This window comes from Danio rerio, chromosome 15 (genome assembly GCF_052040795.2).
Source record: "Danio rerio strain M-AB ecotype USA chromosome 15, GRCz13ab, whole genome shotgun sequence".
In the NCBI taxonomy this organism is placed as follows: domain Eukaryota; kingdom Metazoa; phylum Chordata; class Actinopteri; order Cypriniformes; family Danionidae; genus Danio; species Danio rerio.
The window spans coordinates 32530535-32549650 of NC_141035.1; the positions used below are offsets into that span (position 1 = coordinate 32530535).

The 19116-nt window shown below is 33.5% G+C and overlaps 1 protein-coding gene and 1 long non-coding RNA gene across 8 annotated transcripts in view; one reads left to right on the plus strand and one right to left on the minus strand.

Annotated features, from left to right (window-relative positions):
* zgc:153372 overlaps positions 1 to 7427 on the plus strand; it is an 81374-nt gene extending 73947 nt beyond the window's left edge. For 3 of the 6 annotated variants that reach the window (XR_015508801.1, XR_015508800.1, XR_015508803.1), the window contains one exon: positions 7131 to 7427. The gene's annotated coding sequence lies outside the window, so the exon portion shown is untranslated. 6 annotated transcript variants of the gene reach the window in all.
* LOC141377864 (uncharacterized) lies at positions 6790 to 18723 on the minus strand. 2 transcript variants are annotated; one of them, XR_015509683.1, is made up of 3 exons: positions 18595 to 18723; positions 8627 to 9814; positions 6790 to 7924 (listed from the first exon to the last, which is right to left on the minus strand). It is a non-coding gene; the product is annotated as an uncharacterized LOC141377864 (long non-coding RNA). The 2 variants fall into 2 exon arrangements; XR_015509682.1 differs by lacking the exon at positions 18595 to 18723 and having other exon boundaries at positions 8627 to 11721.
* Positions 18724 to 19116: the final 393 nt, after the last annotated feature.

Consider the following 19116-nt stretch of genomic DNA (forward strand, 5'->3'; position numbering starts at 1 on the left):
AAACATATGCTGGAATAGTTGGTGGTTCATTCTGCTGTGTCAACCCCTGACTAAGCCGAATGACTAAGACTAAGAATGAGTGAATAAATAATTTTAAATAAATAATGTTAAATGCTTTAATTTTTTATAAAAATCAGGGTTATTTCACCAAATATTGATTTCTTATATCTTCTTAAGTATGTGTTCTGAAAAAAAAGGTTTGCTTTTGGTTATTTTATTCAACAACATAACAAAAAGCTCTGAATCAAACCTAGAGTCAAGTTACTAAGCGTAAGGCTAACCTGATATTAAATTAACCTAGTGTTAGAAATGACATGTGAAAAGCCCACAGGCCTTTTCAAGACCTGTATTTAATCTCTGAACTTGATTAGACATAACTTAATTTCACAAACTTCAATCAGCTGGTTTGCAAATTCGGAAATGGCCACTTACACACTTGGCAGCTTAGGTGTCTGGTTATGAAAAAAAAGTTCTCACATACTGTATTATTGCAGTACTACAGTAAAAGTATAATTAAATGCAGCCAAATGTACATGTCCAGTATGTGTAGTTTCGGTAAACCGAGATGTATCTTGTGGCTCTTTCACAAGCACAACTAATGCATTAAAAGGCGTATCAAAAGGAGAATTTACTGGGAATTTAATATGTAGGTAATGCATTTGGTTTGCTTCCTGCTGGGCATATGGTTACTATTACAGTATATTGGCAGAGACAGAGATTGTCGAAAGTGTAGGGAGGGCAAATGCTGTTTTCAATAATTTTTTCGAAGAAGTTCTCTGGCAGATTAATTAAAAGCAGATTGGCTCCTTTATTATGGAATTATCATGGAGGCAAGATGTACAATGGAAATAAAAGGTGGAAAAGGTCAGTATATTCCATTACTGTCTGTGAACAATGAAGAAGGATAAGAAATCTTTTTCTTTTTAATCCGAGAAGCGGGTGGGATTTATTACCATCACTCAAATATTTTCTCGTCGTTATGAGTTTCCAATCAGACTCCAGGATAATTGCTTTGCTTCGAGATGTCATTTCTGGGTTTATGACAGCTGTAAGCGAGTCTTCAAACCATTTATGGATTAATAGCATAATTCTGCAGGCATTTCTAATGCCATTTGGTATGCTTGCCTGCTTCATATTAAATTCATATTAATAATTCTCGATCCCACTACCTGGTTTTCCATTTGCATCAGCCTACATGGATGTGTAATTATAAAGCCACTGACTTAGTAAGATTTTTCTATTAATGAAAGAAAAAAAAAACACACTTCTAGATATATTGTAAGTAATATTTTTCATTACCTCACTCAGACTGACTCGTGCCCCAATTTTGTCATTATTTCAAATCCCTGACTCTCAAACGAGAAAATAGGAGCATCGAAAAATGCAACCTCGACAAAATTGATTGTCCTCTGACGCTAACCATCCAATTAGGTGCAGTATGGCTTTTATATATTTATAAAACTTCACTCCAAGCCGTGGCAGTTTTCCAGCTAATAGGTTGCTCCACTAAGCCCCCAGCAACAGTAGCGTGATAGTCGTCCACCATGAATACAAAACAGCCAGGCATGGCACAGTAAGCCTGAAGCCACTGGACTAGCGGATGCACATCCTCACTAAAAACCGGCTACAGCATGTCTGTCTCTAATCTGGCCAAATGACACATCAAAAAGAGAAGTTGTGTACTTTTTGAGTGGAAACACCTTAGCTGATGGTTTATAGCTGGCTATATTATAAAAACAAGAGTTCTTTTTCTATATAGCGCACAATCTGCAAATCAACATGTACAGTAGAAGAAATTGACAGTAAATTATTATCTTCTCTCAAGATTCTAAAAATTAAGGTACTACGATGTTGGAAAAAAACTGATATGGTAATATTCATTTTTTTTCTGTAATATATATTCTGAAAAAAAAAAAGTTTAAGTTGATAGAGCATTATATCTAAAACCTTTCCCCTCCAAATCTAAAACTCTGTGATAACCGGAGAAACTAAATGGCTCTATTTGTAAATACTTCATTATTTTAAAATGATTGGGAAGATTATGCAAATCATTGCGAAATATAATAAACAAAGTACAAGCATCGATATACACTAAATGGCCATTTCATTAGGTACACCTTACTAGTACAGGGTTGGACCACCTTTTGCCTTCAGAACTGCCTTAATCCTTCGTGGCATAGATTCAACAAGGTACAGGAAATATTCCTCAGAGATTTTGGTCCATATTGACATGATAGCATCACACAATTGCAGCAGATTTGTCAGCTGCACATTTATCTCCCGTTCCACCACATCCCATATGTGCTCTGTTGGATTGAGATCTGGGACTGTGGAGGCCATTTGAGTAGAGTGAACTCATTTTCATGTTTAAGAAACCAGTCTGAGATAATTTGCACTTGAACCGTTGATACAAGGCAGGATGGATCTATGATTTCATGTTGTTAGTGCCAAATTCTGACCCTACCATCCGATTATCGCAGCAAAAATCAAGACTCATCAGATCAGGCAACATTTTTCCAATCTTCTATCTTCCAATTTTAGTGAGCCTGTGAGAACTGTAGCCTCAGTTTGCTGTTCTTAGCTGATAGGCACCTGGTGTGATCTTCTGCTGCTGTAGCCCATCTACTTTAAGGATGGACGTGTTGTGCATTCAGACATGCTCTTCTGCATACCTCGGTTGTAACGAGTGGTTATTTGAGTTAATGATGAATTTCTGCAGTTGGTCAGGTTTACCTAATAAAGTGGCTGGTGAGTGTATACAACAGAACAAAAAATACTTTAAGTCAATTATGGGTAAACTTTGCAATTAATCTAAAAGTCACGTGGTCAACTCTGATCCCCACTTGACAGTGCACATACTGTGATTTAATTCACCAGCATGGACCATGGCACTTTGAGCTAGACTTTATGATAGGGATGGTAAGAGAACAGTGGGATGAAGGGGAAGGTAAGTAAAAGGATAAATAGTAAACAGGTAGGTAGGTTGATCAGGCATCCTACAATGATGCCTAGAGACTTGGAGTGGAGGTACCGTCTCTGTAATATTTTGGTAGAGTGGTTGGACCCTCCGGTTTAACCTAGGAGGGAAGAGAGGGTTATAAAGATTGTTAATGGAAAGCAAGGAAATAGAGGGAGGGAGGGTGGGTTTGATAGAACGAGAAGAACAGTGCTAGAGGGCTGGTCTCCATTAAGTAAGTTTTAGGGAGTAGGTGATTGGTTAAGGAGACAAAGTGAGGTGTGGTTTCACTGCTGAACCTTGGTTAACAAGTTAACTCCATGTAAAATAATTGATGTTTAAAGTCTTAAACAATATCTACAAACTGAATCACCATTGTTAATGGTTTACATTGATTTACCACCCAAAATAGTAATTATATGAGTCATGAATTGAGTGTAATTTCTATAGTGCATAGCTGGCATGATCTTCAGCCAATTGAAGTGATGGACTAAATATGTACTGTACACCCACTGAGGTCAAGGAAGGCCTCGTAGCGACAGATATTGCTTGAGGGCGAAGCTATTGTCTCCATTTGCTAAATGAGAGTCAAATAAGGACACGGCAACTGCTTGCGCTTTTCCATCCAACTTTTCCCTTTTCCTCCATCACACTCACGCGTATTTGCAAGCACACACGTGGGGGGGTAATCAGACTTGGCTGATGTCTGGCTTTTTCAGACACTGCGGCAGGCGTCCAGACAGTCACCTGAAAAAATAAAAAAACGCACTCCATCTTTGAAAGCGCTGCCTTTCGCCATTGCTTTCAGTACTCTGCATATAGATTACAACATTTTCATTTCATTTTCTCATTTCAATTTCTCGAAATGAGGGGCAAATCAATATTTTATGATTTTTTCTCCCCCTCATTTTAACCATGCACTCTCAGTCAGCCATTAGCGCCTGTGTGTTACTCACTTTTAGTGTCGTCATTCGGATAGAGTCTGTAAATGATGCAAATGATATTCCGGCTTCAGGTCTGCTATTGTCCCCCTTCAGCTTTCTCCTTGGCGCCCTCTACTGCATTGCTTTGTAGGGGTTGCCATGGCGACCCAATCCCTGCGCACCCATATTTCAGTACGCAAGCGACGACGAGGTGCACCGTGGAGTTATTTGTATCACCACCAACCAAGGTGACTTTCTCTCAGCACTCTGTTCCCTCGAAAGTCTGCAACCCTCATGCTGGTCAGGCCAGCTTGAGATACTGAGCAGACAGGATATGCACAACCAATATGTGATTTGAATGCATGATATACTGTTATTAAGTTTGTCTGCACTTTCTCAGCGCCTAGAATACATTTTGCTATTATTTTTCGAGTGGAACATATTAAGGGTTTCAATCACAAAAGATATATAGAGGACTTTACAGAACATTAGCTCAAAGTCATATTTGATGTTTTATTTGAAGGATAATGTCATTTTTCTATATGGTAACCGGCTGATTAATCTACAGACATTTACCAGCATTATTATGTGCCTGATTAACATAAGTAATCATTTTAAAGTTAATAATGAGCTTTTTTGCATCTGTATGGACACTACCGTTTGTAATTTGAATGCTTAAAATCCTTTTATTTAGTTTGTCTGGACTTTCTTAGCCACCAGGACACCTTATGGTGTTATTTTTTTGTTCAATTGTTCATATTTTAATGAAATAGAGCCTATAGATTTATAGATATGGACCTATATAGATATAAGACCTATAGATATGGATTTTACAAGACATTAGCACAAGGCTGTATTTGCTGTTTAAGCTGAAGCATGACGTCAGTGCAAAACATGCTTTATATATCATCCGGTCTAGTTAATTATCACAAGTAGGCATGAGTCAATAACCGGTTTCAAGATTTACCACAATTTGGAAAAGTTAAGGTTTTAAAATAGCAAAAAAATTTCTGTTATACCGTTCCTAAGTTATATGTAAGGTTTTTTAAATGTGTTTTTGAAGTTTTGTAAACAAATCTGTGCTTTTGAAACTAATGATGATAGCAGATGTCATTTATTTATTTTAATTATTTAGTTGGACAAGTTTACTTTTCTAAAATATTGTAAATGTTTTCAAAAATCAAATATATTGTGTCTGTTCAATGGGGAAAAATGTTGTTTTTATAAAAAAAAAAAAACTTATTTTAGATAAGTAATCACAACACTGTGATACTGTAAAACCGTGATAGTTTTTATCCAAGGTTATCATACCATCAGAAACTTATACATAATGATGTCTAATCACAAGACATAGTAAATAAAGGATTTTACAGGATATTAGCTCAAAATATGTAAAATATGCTTCATATATCGACCAGGCTGGTTAATCTACAGACAATTAAAAATTTACCAGCATTATTCTGTGCCTGATTAACAGAAGTGATCATTTTAAAAGTTAATAATGAGCTTTTTTGCACAGACACAATGTTTATTGACACTGTTTGTGATTTGAATGCTTGATATCCTATTCTCAGCCACCAGGACACCTTTCGGTGTTATTGTTTTAACTGTTTTTTTGTTCAATTGTATGTATTTAGGATTTCAAATAGAGCCTATAGAGGATTTTACAAGACATTAGCAAGAGGCTGTATTTGCTGTTTTAGCTAAAGCATGACGTCATGTCAGTGTAAAATATGCTTTATATATCATCCAACCCAGGTAATCTACAAGGTTTTTTTAATCATACTAAATAGAGGATTTTACAAGACATTAGCGCAAAGTTGTAGTTGCTGTTTTAGTTGAAGGACTATGTCATATCAGTGTAAAATATGCTTTATATATTAATCAGTCTACAGACATTTAAAAATTTATATATTTAATATATTAATATATATATAATTAACAGAAGTGATTATTTTAAAGTTAATAATGAGGATTTTTAGGACTTTCTCAGCCACCAGGACACATTTTGCTGTTATGGTTTTCCAGTATTTTTGTTCAGTTGTACATATTTAGAATATGTAGCTAAGGCTGTATTTGCTGTTTTGGGTGAAGCATAATGTCATATTAGTGTAAAATAAGCTTTATATATATGGCTGCACGATTAATCAAAAAAGATTTTCTACAATTCAGCCAATTACATTTTCAAAGTCAGAAGAGAAGCGTAAAGGCGGTCTTCACATTGTTTTATATACACTGCTCAGCAATGTGGACACTTCCAAATGGTGTTAAAAGTGTCACATACTGTATTTAAATATAAAGAATAGTTCATTTAAAAATGTCATTTCTGTCTGAATGTAATGGCGTATTCATGGCCATAAAATCACACGTGAGCTGACTGTTTGTTTACTGAGAGGACGTGCCCATGACCGCTGTCTACTTTAGAAAACAGAGTCTGCATAGGCTATGAATAATCAGGATAAACAGGAAGTATGATTTGCATGTATGTTTTTTTTTCTTAAAGTTACGGCAGTTGGCAGCCATGACGTGAGCGCACATCATTTAAAAGATCATTCCGCATTTTAGAGTTATGATCACGACAAGCGCTTGATATGTTTTTTCTTTCATATCGAACACAAAGTGTTGTGCATGAAAATGAACGTTTACTGCATCAGTATATGTACTCTAGTTTAATATAATTGATAAGGGAATCTGATAATGACAAATGTCCGATTTTACCAGTGAAAAAAATGGTTTAATAATGTTATCAATGACAAATTTTTAGAATTTTTAGAATTTACTATTATCATGTGCCTGATTAACAGAAGGGGTCATTATGCAATTTTGTATTTTAAAAGTAATTGCCAACACAATGTGCATGGACGCTATGTGATTTGAAGGTATGATATCCTATTATTAACTTTGTCTGCCTTTTCTAAGCCACCAGGGCACATTTTGCAGACATGTTTTTTTTTTACAATTCAGGAAAACCTCACTATCAAGCTTTAACTTCACAGTAATTGTAGGGGTAATTTCATGGAATGTTTAGCATCATTTTTTTTAAACGGCACATACTGTGCCTCATATGGAAATGTAACCGTTATTTATGGCCGATATGTTGGTTTACCGCAGATGATCCCGAGTGCCAAACTCTAAAACCTTCCCATAAGATGGTAAATGTGTGGTTTCAGCTCAAATTGAAATATGTCTGTTTTTGAAATGATGTATATGTGTGATTGTTCCTGAAACTGTGCTGTGTGTTTCATTTGCAGGCAACCTGGCGGTGTTTAAGTGAAGCTCCTCAGATTTAGCACATCGTCACACAGATGAGCTGAGAGGTCAATGAGTTCCTGGGCTGCCAGAGAGACTGCCAAGTACATCCAGACACACTCTATTAAATGCATTATAAAACTGTTGAAACTCTCCCTGTCTCTTTTCTCCCTCTTCTTCTCTCGCTTTCACTGTTGCATAAAGCTAAATACAAAAGAAATGCACTTTTGTTTCAAGATTCTTTTTGTTTTTTTTACTTTAACCAGTCTTTCATCAATAAAAGAATAAAACAAACGGGATTAACTTTGTTCTCCTGCTCATTTTTTCAAAGAAATTAACTGAGACCTTTCTACACAAATGAGACTGGGAGATTTTAACAAAGTTGTGCTTGCTGTTTTAGTAGGAGGATGATTTTGATTTATTTCAGTAGAAATAGTGAGCCTAAAAAATAAGCAGATTTTTTTCTGGAACTGAGATTTTATTTAAACTTTGACAAATGTTGTTTTCGAACAACCCCATCACATAGACAAAGGTTTAATCCAAATGATTCTCCATTTTGTTTAGTGCAAAGTTGAAGCAGGTGTATTTTTTGCATTGTATTTGGAATTGTATATATATATTACAGGCTATTGGGTAAAGATTTGTAAGAGATTAAGCCTTATATTTAATACAAGATGTGACTTCGACTCTCTTGATTTTTTGTTAGGTGTTGCTGATAATACAACAATAACAAACAGGAAGTTGTTTAACTTTCTTACCTATGCTGCCCGCAAAAGTATATTTCTTAAATGGATATCTGATAAACCACTGACAGTATCAGAATGGCATAAAGTAATATTTGGTCTTACAGTCCTCAGCGTAAGTGAGTACACCCCATTTTGAAAATTAACATTTTTTATCCATTTCTCAGTGATAGGCAATTTGGTGCATTTAAACAAGACAGATAGTATCTTACACACACACACATACATATATATATATATATATATATATATATATATATATATATATATATATATATATATATATATATATATATATATATATATAAATAAATAAATAAATAAATAAATAAATAAATAAATAAATAAATAAATATATATATATATATATATATATATTTATTTATTTATTTATTTTTATATATATATATATATATATATATATATATATTTATTTATATATATATATATATATATATATATATATATATATATATATATATATATATATATATATATATATATATATATATGTATGTATGTGTGTGTGTGTGTGTGTGTGTGTGTGTGTACTGCAAATGGCATTTGTGTGAGACTCATCATTTCAGAAAAACTTAAATAAAATCCACCACTAATTTGTGAAATAAACTTCTAATGATGACTAATAAGCTGTATTTCAGCTTCATCTGAGTCTGTCTCTTTCACTATTGCTTACCTAACATAATGCATGATGAGAAGCAGACATGCATAGGCATGGGCCGGTATAAGATTTTGACGGTATGATAACCTTGGATAAAAATATCACGGTTTCACAGTTTCATGGTATTGTGATTACTGCTCTAAAATATATTCATTTTTAATGTCTGAGTAATAAACTACAACTTTTCTCACTTTTAAACACAATATATTTTATTTTAAGAAACATTTATAATATTTTGGAACAGTACAAATGTCGGGCTGAATAATGAAATTGAACTATTGATTTTATTTTTTATTTTAATTTATTTCAAAAACAGATTTAAATTTTAAAACAGTGGTATACCTTGAAAATTGTTATTGTCCCATGGCTAGACATGCACGTGGGAATGATGAGCAGGAAGAAGCAGTTCATTTGGATTTAAAGCCACAGGCTACAAAAACAGCTACAATGTATTCAGACACCAAAATGGGTATAACTGTATAGAGACTATAATAAATTATCTGATGGGTATTTAGAGCTGAAACTTTACAGACACATTCTTGAGACACCGAAGTCTTATCTTACATCCTGTAATAAGGGCAAAATATGTGCCCTTTAAGTTGATAGATATTATTTACATCTTATAAAACAAACTAGATAGATAGATGGATGGATAGATAGATAGATAGATAGATAGATAGACAGACAGACAGACAGACAGACAGACAGACAGACAGACAGACAGACAGACAGACAGACAGACAGACAGACAGACAGACAGACAGACAGACAGACAGACAGATAGATAGATAGATAGATAGATAGATAGATAGATAGATAGATAGATAGATAGATACTTTAAATTATTTTAATTCAAGAATTCACTGAAAAAATGGTTCTTTGGATTTACAAATTTTTTAAAGGTAAACATTTTTAAGGGCTGAATTTAAACAAACAAATGAAGTTGAACATTACTACATTTTATCTGTTTGTTTAAATTCAGGCCATATACATTATTTGTAATCACTTACCTTAAAAAAATATAAGTATATTGTACACTGCCCTGTTCTTTAAACATTAACATCTACAAGCAAATTTATAAATAAATAAATAAATAAAAATCTTATGAACACTGAAAAACAAATCACCCTGTCAGCTGTACCTGCTTGGAATCACAGATGTAAAGATGAGCAAGGACTCCAGATAAACTCATTCATCTGTCCTCTAGCAGTGAGCTGAGGCAGCAAATGAGAGCTGCATCCTAATGGGATGAACTGGGCCACTGCTGTAGGGGTGAAACAGAGCGCCGTGAGCATCCAGACAGAAAGCCAGACACAGACAAAAGCCCTGTGCTTCCTCCAAGTTACCTGCCACAAACACTACCTGCTACACAACCTGACCTTCTCTGCACAAACCCGCCTCTATTGTTCCCCTGTCAAGGGCAACGAAAAGAATAGCTCCATTTTTTCCCGTAAGAGCTTTTTCCACAAGCCCCACTTTGAGCATTAGTGCTTTATTGAGACATCGGCTGAAAATGAATGAGGCAGATTAAAACGAGGAATCGCTTCTTTTGCTCCAGATTTGGCTTAGTAACTGCCACAGGTCTCCAGCATGCTTTATCATATTATCTCGAGTCTCAAATGTCAATTCATTAGTCCGTTTTATTCGTCTGCTTCAGCTACATGCGTCAGATTTACGTCAGGCACAAACCAGACAACTGTGAGATTTAAGCATATGCGGAAGGACATGAGACGGCCAAGTCAAACATTCTTTGAAGTCCAGCATTTGCTGAGATATTAAGCAATCTAAAACACAAGTATAGCTCTGTGTGCTCTGCTCAGCAGCACATAGCAAAGAGAAGTCACACATTTACTCTTTAGCAATGTATGGGACTGAAGAGATACATTATCTGTATTCCCATTGAAAGTAGTCATTGTGACATACTATACAAAATATTGAGATATTGGGTAACAGGTTTATTGTCAATGATAATATTTCAATTGTTGATTTAACAATGTGCAAGCTTACGCTATTGAGTATGTCACTCACTTGGCCAAAAACAAATTCAATACCTTTATAAAGCTTTGAGGCAGTTCATTCCACTGTGGCGACCCCAGATTAATAAATGGACTAAGCCTAAAATAAAATGAATGAATGAATGAAGTTTTTGTATTGTTTACAAATTTGTATAGATAATGGTTGGATCTGAAATTGCCCCCATACCCTTTCAGGAACAGTCCACTGTTTATTGGAAATGGGCTCGTTTTACACATCACCTACAGTTAAACACTTGAGTTTTACCATTTTTTAATCCATTTATCTGATCTCAGTCTGGCGGGAGCACTTTTAGCTTAGCTTAGCTTAGCATAAATCATTGAATCGAATAAGACCATTAGCATTTCCTGTAATAATCCTGTCGCAGGTCATGAGAGTAAATTAACTCTAGTGCTGGGAAACACCCGCATACCATTAGCATGGTCTAATCTGGGTGTTCCTTTAAAAAGCGGGGTGTAACTTTAAAAAGTGCACTATTTGAGGGAACAGCCTTTTGTAGAGGTGTTTGAAACCCATAGTGGATGTTCTGAAGTGCATTCAATCAATCCCAAAAAATGCACCTCAATAACAAGTGTGCAATCGATGTACACTCAACAGCTGCACTCAATGAGAGAATACCCATAAAGCTCTGTAAGAGTTCATGCACCAAATGAATTTCTGCATCTGACCACAAGATGGCATAAACAGCTGAATTCTATCAGTGTAAGTTTCTAAATAAATGATTTAATTAAATTAACATTTGACAGAAATGTTCAAAATCTTTGTTTCATTATTAATAGACAACTTTACATATCACCGGTTTGAAAAGTTGAAAATCTTATCTGTATGAGGGTTTTATTAACCAGTAAAGCACAAACAAAACAGCATCCCTTCAAGTGCACTCAGATCTCAAATTTAAAATGTTTTCATTCATCCTTTAAGTGGACTAAATTCGTGGACTAATGTAAGGACTAATAGTGAATGAGTGTATAGGGGGCTATTTTAGATACACCCAGTCACTGCTTTAAAGGAATCACTGAGAATCACTTATTTAGACAGAAACTTGTCACCAACTTATGATGGGTTTAATGTCAAATACTATTTATCCGTGACAGGCCTAAATCGGCCAAGGTACAAGCTTGAAAAACACAGTAAAAGAAAAATTGTAAATATATACTGTAAAAATGCATATTTTTTTAGTTATATAGAGTTAAAGTCAGAATTATTAGTCCCCTGAATTATTCGCCCTGTTTATTTTTTATTTTTTTTTATATATATGTATGTATGCATTAATACACACACACACACACACACACAAACATATATATACATATATATATATATATATATATATATATATATATATATATATATATATATATATATATATATATATATATATATATATATATAATGCATTAAATGCAGTAAAACTTTTAAATATTTGACATTTCTTAACCCAAAATGTAATGCAGATGTTGATGCATCATGAAGGTTAAGATTTCAAACACGTTTCCATTTTTCATGCGATATCCCAAAATGAGCATAAATATATGGAGGATGTAAAACATCTTCTGATATTGCTCAAATGTTCATGTTGTTCCTCACCTAATATGTTTTATTTTAGCATCTTTTGACAAACTGAGGTCAGATACCTAAATAAATAAATGTGGAATGTACCAGCTGTACTGCATATTGGAAGGAGTTATGAATGTTTTGAAGCTGGTAGCCTGAGGGCTGGAGAGATGCCTACCTCTCTCCCTTCACAGGCCCCTGTCTAATTATACATTCCACTGAGAGATCTCCACTCAAACCACCCCGATCTGTACATGCACAAATTCATATTTCTCTCCTCTAACTGTAAACCAGCCCAGAAAGAGCTCAATGAGGGGCGGAAAAACGATCAATTAAAATAAGTAAAGCATTAATTCGGCTACAAAACTAAAAGAAATAAATATCAGAAATCATATTTTTTAAACCACTAAAGTATTGAAAATCAAGCTAATGCTCAGAGAATATAAGCGCTATAAAATATAAGCCACAAAGTTGCCAAAACCACATGAGCCGAGGTCCAAACCTCCTCTCCGGGTCCTCAAAGAGAACTTGGCTTTGTACTGTAGGAGGGGAAGCAAACACTGTGTTCCTACCTTCATCAAAAAGCGCTGACGTCGGTGCTGTCACTAAGTGTTTAACACAAAAGACAGCGCATTCACCTCCCGTCTATTTAAAATATCACAGGAAAGCTGAATTAGGCTCATACTGAAGCATTTTCCCCAGAATATACAATGAAATACAATTGAAGTCAGAATTATTTGCCCCCCTGAATTATTAGACCCCTGCCCCCCCCCCCTTTTTTTTATTTGTTCATAAGTTTCTGTTTAACGGAGAGAAGATTTTTTTCAACACATTTCTAAACATAATAGTTTTAATAAATCATTTCTAATAACTTTTCTAATATTTTTTTTATCTTTGCCATGATGACAGTAAATTATATTTGACAAGACATTTTTCAAGACAATTCTATACAGCTTAAAGTGACATTTAAAGGCTTAACTAGGTTAATTAGCCTAACTAGGCAGGTTAGTGTAAATCAGTTATTGTAACCAGAAAAAAATATAGCTTAAAGGGGCTAATAATTTTGACCTTAAAATGGCAGTTAAAAATTAAAAACTGATTTTATTCTAGCCAAAATACAACAAATAAGATTTTCTCCAGAAGAAAAAATATTATCATACATACTGTGAAAATTTCTTTGCTCTGTTAAACATCATTTGGGAAATATTTAAAAAAAAAGAAAAAAAAATCAAAGGGGGGCTAATAATTAGGGCTGTAAATCGATCTAAATATTTAAAAATTAATTGCATGATGGCCATCAGTTAACTAATGATTAATCGCACATTTTATTTGTTCTTACTATAATGTAGCATTTTGGAATTGCATAACTATAAGGGACTTAAGTGCACACCATGCAATGAAATGAAAGTAATTAGTTTCATTCAATTAGTAGGGGGTTTCCACATTTCCACATATATTTTGCTTATTTTTCATACATAGCAATTTAATATTTAAATTTAATATTCAAAATATAACAATTTTTATGAAATTATATGATCAATAAGTCATGAGCACATGTGTTTTGGTATACTTATTAAAACAAGTTAACCATGTAGTTTTTAGGTTATAAGATTCAATTGCTGTTTTAAAGGGATAGTTCACTGTTTACTTGCCCTTAGATTGGTTCCAAACCTTTATAAGTTTTGTATAAGTTAAACACAAAATAAGATTTTTAGGAGAAAACATGTAACCATTGACTTCATTGTAGGTAAGGCAAATAGTACTATGGGTCAATTTTTATTTTTTTTCTTCAAAATATCATCTTTTGTGTTTAACAGAATAAAGAAACTCATAAAGGCTTGATGTGAAGGGTAGGTAGAGGATGACAGATTTTTACATTTTTGGGTGAACTGTCTCTTTAAGTCAGTTTAATTGATTTGAATATTACTATTGATATTATATCACCATTGGGTGTGAAAAAAAAAACACTTTTACAGTAAAATGATCTATGATTTATCTATTAATCAAATGATTTTCATCTAAAAGTGAATGTTAATGCAAGTAAAATAAATGTATTGAGTTTGACAGTTTTTCAGAGTAATATTTGTTGTTTTGTTAGAAATAAACATTTAGATTTCCTAAATTAAGGGTTAATTGTATTAAATTAGATTATTTATTCCTACATAATTTACACAATGATATATTTAAAATGTCTGTACTGAAAATTATAAATTTATTTAGGTGTGGTTCATGTATAATTTGATGTTTCAAAGAGTTTCTTGATTTTTTTTAATGAACAAAACAAACCAAATGCAGCAATGGTAAAACAGTATGGTAAAAACATTCAAACTTTTCAAAAATTTGATATGTTTTTACATTCATTCAGATATAGATGGTAAAGTTTATAAATAAATCATTTATTCATTCATTTTCTTGTCGGCTTAGTCCCTTTATTAGGCCGGAGTCGCCACAGCTGAATGAACCGCCAACTTATCCAGCACGTTTTTACATGCATTACCAGGAACATTCATTAAAATGTTGAATATCACACACACACACACACACACACACACACACACACACACACACACACACACACACAAACAAACACAAACTGAAAGATGGACTGCAGTATTGCTGACAACTCGTCTCTGAGCGTCACAAATACAACTGTCTCAGTTTGGGGGTTTATGCTTTTTCCTCATTCCTCTTTCTGAATGAATAGACTGATGTTGAAAAACAGAAGAAAAGAAGAAACGCAGAAGGGTGCACAAAAGTCTAACTATGTTGTCAGTGTATTTATATATTTATACCAAACTGAAATCATTCATTCATTCATTTTCTTGTCGGTTTAGTCCCTTTATTAATCCGGGGTCGCCACAGCGAGATGAACCGCCAACTTATCCAGCACATTTTTACGCAGCGGATGCCCTTCCAGCCTCAACCCATCCAAACTGAAATCATTAAATAATAATAAGGAAACATATAGATGAAAACATAAAGATGCTAGACAATCTAAAATAACTACTTGAAATTTACTTCCCAACATGCTAAAATATTCAAATAAATCAGATTTCCTCAAATCCTATGTGACATAAACAGCTGAAATGCTTTTTTTATTGCCATATTTTCTGTATATGACGAGGAGCTAATGTAAAGTTATATGCTGCCATCTAGTGGTTGAAGTTTGCCAGGCTCTTGATTTTTTTACGTCAAAGCAGACTTGGATGCTGGAAATCATCTTTTACACCCTTAATTAACTTTGATTTACAAAATAATGGCTGACATTATAAATACAGTTTAGTATTTCTATTTAATTAAATATTTTGTTTATTATTATCATACAGTACTAAATATCATTCAACTATACTGTATTATATTACATTTAAATGAGTGGTTTTTAAGGATTTAACGGACTCAGTATAGGTTGAAAAATGATAAAATTATGTCAACATAACTTAAAAGCACACGTTTCAATGAATAATAGTAACTTAAAATTAGGCATGGGACGATAACCGTTTTCAAGGTATACTGCGGTTTGGAAAAATCAAGGTTTTAATACTGCCAAAATATACCGTCCCTAAGGCATGGGCAATGCTAGGCCTATTTTAGGGCTTTAGCCCTGTTATATTTCAACTCAGCCCCCCTAAAACATTTGCATATAGCTCATAAACTATATACTAAATCATTGCCTCACTTCTCTTTAAATTTGATATTAAAACAGTGGCAGAATTCGGCTCCTCCCCATCTTTTGTTTTCATTTGATCAGCAAACCACAGATATTATATTAATAAAATATCTGCTTATTTGCAGTTCTTTGATATAGATAACCTTGTATCACCTGTATCTCAATGTCATGGAGGAGCAGTCAGGTTTTCTCTGCTTTCACCTCATCACCACAGCTGTTTCCTCCAGCGAAAAATGTAACTCTTAAAGAACAATTCGCTATTATTTCAAAATGAACTACCAATATTAAACACTTTACCGTTTGTGTGGCATTTATTATACCATACAGTAGAAAACAAAACAAAAAAAAACTGCGGTCACACTTTATTTTGATGGTCCGGTTGTTAAATTTAAGTTATATTGCATCTACTTGCCAACTAATTCTCATTAGATTATAAGTAGACTGTAAGGTTGTGGTTAGGGTTAGTGTAATTTGACATGTACTTGCAAAGTTTTTTATAGTCAGTTAAATGTCTATTGAATGTCTGTCTCAACAGACATTAAGCAGATAGTCTACTAATACTCAAATAGACCATCAAAATAAAGTGTTACCAAAAATACACTTGAATATAGAAAGTGCTTTTCACTACAGTAAGCAGGTGGGTTAAGTCTATTTGGCTTAGTCAGAACACAAATGGCTATGCCTGTCTATGTAATACAGTGGAATATTAGTATACAACCCTACCATATTAAACAAACATTCATTCATTCGTTTTCTTGTCGGCTTAGTCCCTTTATTAATCCAGGGTCACCACAGTGGAATGAACCGCCAACTTATCCAGCACGTTTTCACAGTGGATGCCCTTCTAGCCGCAACCCATCTCTGGGAAACATCCACACACACACACTTTAGCCTACTATCCAATTCACCTGTACTGCATGTCTTTGGACTATGGGGGAAACCGGAGCACCCAGAGAAAACCCACGCGAATGCAGGGAGAACATGCTAACTCCACACAGAAACGCCAACTGAGCCAAGGTTTGAACCAGCGACCCAGCAACCTTCTCACCGAGAGGCAGCAGCACTACCTACTGCGCCACTGTGTCGCCATTAAACAAACATTTTAAGTGTAAAATGTTAAATATTCGGCTTAATATATATATATATATATATATATATATATATATATATATATATATATATATATATATATATATATATATATATATACACTGCCCTAAGGTATGTGTAAGATTTTTGTTCACTTTTTTTTTTTTTAGAACAGTTTCTCCAGCAGTAAAAAATATCCAAAGATGCTGTTTTAAATTGTAAAATAAATTGTGTTTTTTGAAACTAATGAAGACAGCAGAAGTCAATGATTCATTGTAATTATATAGCCTGACATGTTTACTGCTCCAAAATATAAATCTTTCAAATTTTTTAAAATCATAAATCTTTCAAATAGAACATATTGTTTTCAAAGAGTAAAAGTTTTTGTTTTTTACCCAGACATTTAAAAAGGATATATTTTAGAGCAGTGAGCACAATACAGTGAAAGCGTGATATTTTTATCCAAGGTTATCATACCGTCAGAAACTTACACTGGCCTATGCCAACTTTAAATACTGTTTACAGGTTTGTAAAACTACAAGTTGATAATTGATAAATCTGAGTTGATGTTACTTGAAAATGTAAATTGAGAACAAGTCTAATAGGACAAACAAAAATAAAATGAGTTTGAAATACTCAAAAGGCTCATGCAGGTAGCTCAATTTAGCAAAACATACACAGTATTTTTAACAGTGTCATTATAACAACAAATACAAATGTACTGTTTTATTTTATTGAATTTGGACTATTATAATAAAACAGAAATTATTTTCTTCTTAGACTGTGGTTAGTTCCCTGTGTGACCGTTACTAACAGACCAATATTGACCCTAAATATATTTATTTCTCAGTCCTCAAGGGTCACTCATTTGAACCCAATCTATACTATGTAGGGTCTTTTGTTTTCAATCATTTAGTGGTTAAGGTGAAGGACAGTGAGTACCAGTGAGGGTTTAAATCCCAATGGTGGATGGTGGATCTATTGAAATTAGCATATTTAAATTCCATCTTGTTTGCTTGAAGGGTTTGTAATTGAGGTCAAAGCAACTGTGCTGCAGGCCCTCGCATGTGCACATTTCCAGGCAGTATGTTGGCTGACATGGCTGTACAGGAATATCCCAAGCTCACAAGTATATAATTAAGTTATTTGAGATAAACATATTCATATTTCAGCCTCCAAGCTCACTGGAAAAAGTTTTAAGAAACGGCAAAGCACTAGTGGTCGGCAAAAAACGAATGATGCTTCATACAGGGACCTTCACGAAAGCTAATTTCAAGCTAAAATACAAAAAAAAAAAAAAAAAAAAAAAAAACATTTTAGCCATAAATAAAACATTTAGCACATACATTTTAATCCATCAAGTCTACACACACACACACGCACACACACGCACACACAACCCAAGGTTTTAGAACAGTGAGGTTGTCAATGTATCTTTGCAATGATTTTACTATAGTATCTACAGCACAACTTTTCGTTATAAATATCATATTCTATTTAATAGAAACTCAATAACACCGATTTAATCACGATAATAACCAGGTAGGCCTGGCTAAATATTCTAAACGCTTCACCAAATTTACCTTATGTAAATAAGTACGCGAAGTAACACAATACAGCGTTCTTGAGTAACGTTGAATGGAAACTGCCTGAGGGGGGATTTTAAGTTTCAGATTTAAAACAAATATTTTGCTGCTTACCTGTAGTGACGTTATAAGTCTGCAAGATTTAAGTATCCATTTTTATCGCATTTCTGTAAATTAGCTGTAAAGAATCAAGTGGCAGAATTTTTTTGTTGGTCTTCTCTTCTTGAGCACCGCTGTAGCCCCCTGCAGGTAAAGTCTGTAACTACAGAATTATTAATATATAATATAATATAATATAATATAATATAATATAATATAATATAATATAATATAATATAATATAATACAATACACTATAATATAATATAATATAATATAATATAATATAATATAATATAATATAATATAATATAATATAATATTTGGGTTGCAGGTGGAAAGGCATCCACTGCATAAAACATATGCTGGATAAATTGGCGGTTCATTCCGCTGTGGTGACCCCAGATTAATAAAGGGATTAAGCCGAAAAGAAAATGAATGAATAATATAATATAATATAATATAATATAATATAATATAATATACAGTTTATTTATTTGTTCAGTTTTATCATCATCATTTTGTTTCAATTTTGAA